General features: G+C 66.5%; 1 long non-coding RNA gene across 1 annotated transcript in view; it reads left to right on the top strand.

Moving 5' to 3' along the window:
- The window catches only part of LOC107183822, a 9,124-nt gene that overhangs the window by 2,144 nt on the left and 2,985 nt on the right, over nt 1-3,995 (top strand). The window contains exon 2 of the long non-coding RNA XR_001514623.1: nt 123-128. This is a non-coding gene — a long non-coding RNA (uncharacterized LOC107183822). The remainder of the gene's footprint in view (nt 1-122; nt 129-3,995) is intronic.

The raw sequence follows: 3,995 nt of genomic DNA, 5'->3' as shown, positions 1-3,995 counted from the left end.
CTGCTCCCCCGGCTGGGCGGCCAGGCTCTGCCCCAAGGGTGTTGGAGGTGCCAGGCCCTCAGGAACTCGCCCCTGCCCTGCTCCTGTGCAGCTGGGGAGGCGAGGGCAGAGGTCGCTGCCAGCCCTGGGTGCAGGTGGAAGCGAAAGCCGGGCTTCCTGGCGAGGCGCCTCCACCCTTCCTGTCCTCCCACTGCCGGGCTTGGCCAGCCGCAGGGGGGAGGGGGGTGCTCCCAGCCCATTCCCAGGACACAGTGCCGGCCTTGGACTGCGCTGGCGCTGGGAGGACCCCCTGCACGGGGCAGGCCCGAGGCGGCGCTGCCCACCCCCTCCCGTAGGTGTTTCCTGTTTGCCCAAGTCCTTTGCCCACCTCTCTGTGCCTTGCACCTGCTCTATCCCTAACCCAGGAGGGTGGGTGCGTGGAGGACGTGGCCGGGCCGGGCCTGGGCACAGCGTGTCTGCCTGCTCCCAGATCCTGGGGACACTGGGCCAAGCCCTGGCCTGGCTCCCTGACCCACCAGCCCCTACCCCGGCCCATCTCCCTGTCTGTGCCCTGGAGGCCCAGCTCCGGCTCTTCCCTTGCTCGCTGAGCTGGGGCCTGAGCCACTCGGGAGATGTGTGGGTCCTCTTCGCTCTGTCTTCTCTCTCGTTCTAATTATGAGAGCGGCCATATTCACCCGATGCAACCTCGGTGCGTATTTGTGTGTGTGTGTGTGTGTGTGTGTGAGTGTGTGTGTGTGTGACGTCATAGTCCCCTCAGTGTGCTGCCCAGCTCGTGCCCTGCTCCTCATCTCCGTGGTAACGGCGCTGCGCCCACGACTCCCGCCTGGGATGAGCCTCTCGGGTGACCCACGGGCAGTGAGGGCTCGCCAGGGCTCAGGCTGGTCAGGGAGATGACGCGGGTGCCGGAGCTCAGGAGCCGGCATGGTGGGAGGAGAGGAACGGGGTCGTGGGGAGGCTGTCTCCCCCGCAGGGCCCGGGCTGCCCCCGAGCACCAAGAGCTTCCAGGAACGAAATCCAAGGGTTGCCAGGCAGTGGAAAAATTTGGGTTCCTGGAGGAGCTAAGAATAGAGTGGCAGCCCCTGCTCCCCGTTCCGGAATCCCGGCCTGCCATCTGCCCGCCCACCCGGGGAAGACAGGCTCGCTCTGCACCCACCCCGCTGGCTCGGGGCCTAGAGGCACCCAGTGCTGTGAGCACGCTGGCAGGGCCAACCTCAACGCTGGCAGGGATCCAGGAACAGGAGGCAATACCCCCTTCTCAAGGGGCCATCCTCTGGCCGGGAGGCGGCTTCCCTATCCCACCAGGCTGCCCACAGTGCGGTAGGCCTGTGCCCAGGACACAGCTCCATGCCTGGTGCCAGCCTCAGAGGCTTACCCCATGACTCAGTTTCTCCATCTGCACAGCAGGGCCCGGGTAGCTGGTCTCTGAAGTCTGGGGACCCTGTCTCTCCCCACCTCGGCCACACATACACATACACTCAGCTTGACAGACAACCGCCAGGCAGGGCAGCGCCCTCTGGCTTCCCAGGAGCCCCCGCCGCCGCTGCCCAGGCATGTGAGCGCCCAGTCTTGTGAGTGCCATATGGAGATGCCCGCATCGCCATGCCGGCCCCGTGTCCCAAGAGGCGGCTAAGAGGCCCTGGGGCCAGTGTCCTGTCCTGGTTCCTCCAGGCCCAGCCGCTGTCTGGCTCCGGGGGGCACTGGGCCCCGCCTCAGGGCAGACAGGTCAGCGGGTGACCCAGCACAGCCCGGAGGAAGGCCCTGCCTTCAGGATCCCCGGCTGAAGGGGAGGCACGATCCCGTGTTATCGGTAGAAAAAGGTGAACGATCCCACTCGGATCAGCCTCACAGCATCCACATAGTCCCCCCGAGGTTCCGGGGTGCCTGCCTAGCGGGCAAATGGGGGCACTGCAGCGCCGCGGGGTGCTGGGAGCCCCGAGGGCCCGGATGGCCCTGCTCCGCCTGCTTCACCCGGGGGTGCTGGCGCCCAAAGCTCATGAACGTGAATTCCTGTGCAGGCGCCGCCCGCCGCCGGGGAGCGCTGACAACAGCCGCATTCCTGAGCTGGGCCCCGCCCCGCCCGCGGGAGGCCACGCCCCCAGGAGGCCACGCCCCGCCTCGTGAGAGGGAGCCGGGAAAGTCCCTGAGGCCGCGGTCTGGGCGCCAGGCCCAGCTGGGAGCGGGACACAGCCCGCAGGCAGGGCCGGGCCGGGCCGGGGAAGCGGGTGGAGGCCCAGCGTCCACAGACCCAGCGCAGCCCTGAGCACCTCGCCCACCCGGCCAGTTGCTCCACCGAACACCCTGCTGTCAGTCTGCAGAGGGAGCGCCGAGTGGTCCCTTCCAGGGGCCTCGCCGCGAGCCCGGGATTGAGCCCTCCTCCCAGGAGCTGCCTCCAGGGCCGGGCGTGGTCAGGAAGGGCGTTGCCCAGCCCTGCCCCCTGAGCAGCACAGGCAGTGCCTTAGGGAGGGAGCCTGGCCTGGGCCGCTCAGCTCCCGGCCCCCCACCCCCCACCCGGAGGCCTGGCCTGTGCTGGTTCAGCTCTGCCCACTCTGCCCTGCTCCCTGCCACCCAGATCCCAGCTGCTGCGGCCGGGAGTCGCCTCCAGGGCAGGCAGGAGAGGGAGGGCGCTCTGTAGTATTACTGCCTGTATGTATGTTGTTACTATGTACATACAATAACATGTGTGTAATATATGTACACTTACATTATACAGGTGGATAGGTTAAAATACAGAAACAAAAGGGGTGCCCTGAGGGGCTGGGGTGTCCTGTGTGACAGTTTGGGGAGCACATTTGGCTGTCCCTGGTGGGTCCTGAGCTGGAGGAGGGGACAGAACTCGGGAAGCCCCGCCAGTGACCCATCACCCAGGGCATTGCCCCTGGAGACGGAGGCCTGACTTCCTGCAGGTCCCCTGGAGCGCCGCTTCCGGGGCTGGTTCCTGCCGATGGAGGCCCGGTTCCTGGCGGCCGCGGGTCAGAGCGCTATCTGGACATGTGGCCTGGCCCCGCTCCATCTCCAGCTCAGTCTCTCATCCTGGAAACCGGCGGAACGCTTCTAGGGGGCGTGCTCTGCCCGGGACCTGCCGGTGGGCACCCCAGCGGGAGAAAGGCTGCCCCCACCCAGCTCGGGTCCCCATGAGCTCACTGACCTGCCTGGACACCCGTCCACACCAGACCCCGGCCAGCACTCCCCTCGGTGTCCGATGGGCTTGGCCAGCGGGGCAATCGGCTCCAGGACGCAGAGCACAGGGTCTTTATGGGCAGATGGGATTGGTCACCTCCCCCCCCCAGACCAAAGGGACCCCCTAAGTGGGGTCTTTCCAGGGAGGGAGCCATGGCCGGGGGCAGGGGCACTGGGTAGGGCCGGTGGGCGGGTCGAGGCGACACTGGCCGGCTTTTCTGCATCCAGGGACCCCTGGGGCTCTCGGCTGGGCAGGTCACTCGGAGGCCAGCAGCCTGGCCTGGGAGAATTCTGTGTCCACTCAGCCTGTGCCAAGGAAGCAGGGACTGGGCCAATGGGAGCCGGGAGGGGAGGGCCAGTTCTGGGCGCCTCTTTAAGCAGCGGCACCCCAGGGGGTGGCCGTGTGCACGCTGGGCCCGTCTCCCTCATGGTGCTGGGAGCAGCCCTTCCCTGCCACCAAGAGGTTCTAAATACCTTAATTTTTTGTTGCAATGGTTAATGGGATTGTGTGTGTGTCTATTTCTGAGACTTCACAATTGTATAAAAATGAGATATTTCTGGTTGCTAACTTTGAATCCCTTGCGCATCTGGGTGAGTGGACGGTGCGGGGCCAGGAGGGCTGGGCCTGGGAGGGGGTGTTATGAGCACCCCAACACCGCCTTTGCTGCCTGTCGGATGCTTCCAGCCAGCTGGTGCCAGAGGTGCAGGGGAGGAAACAGGCTCAGACGGGGCAGTGACGTGGCCAAAGTCTGTTGGCAAGGGCCAGGGCTGGGCGCCCACCCAGGTCGGCCAGGCCGCCTCCTGGGAGACCCCGGGGT

Source organism: Myotis davidii, unplaced genomic scaffold, assembly GCF_000327345.1.
Source record: "Myotis davidii unplaced genomic scaffold, ASM32734v1 scaffold472, whole genome shotgun sequence".
NCBI lineage: Eukaryota > Metazoa > Chordata > Mammalia > Chiroptera > Vespertilionidae > Myotis > Myotis davidii.
Note: the sequence above shows the minus strand (reverse complement) of the source record. Positions and strands in the feature narration are given on the sequence as shown.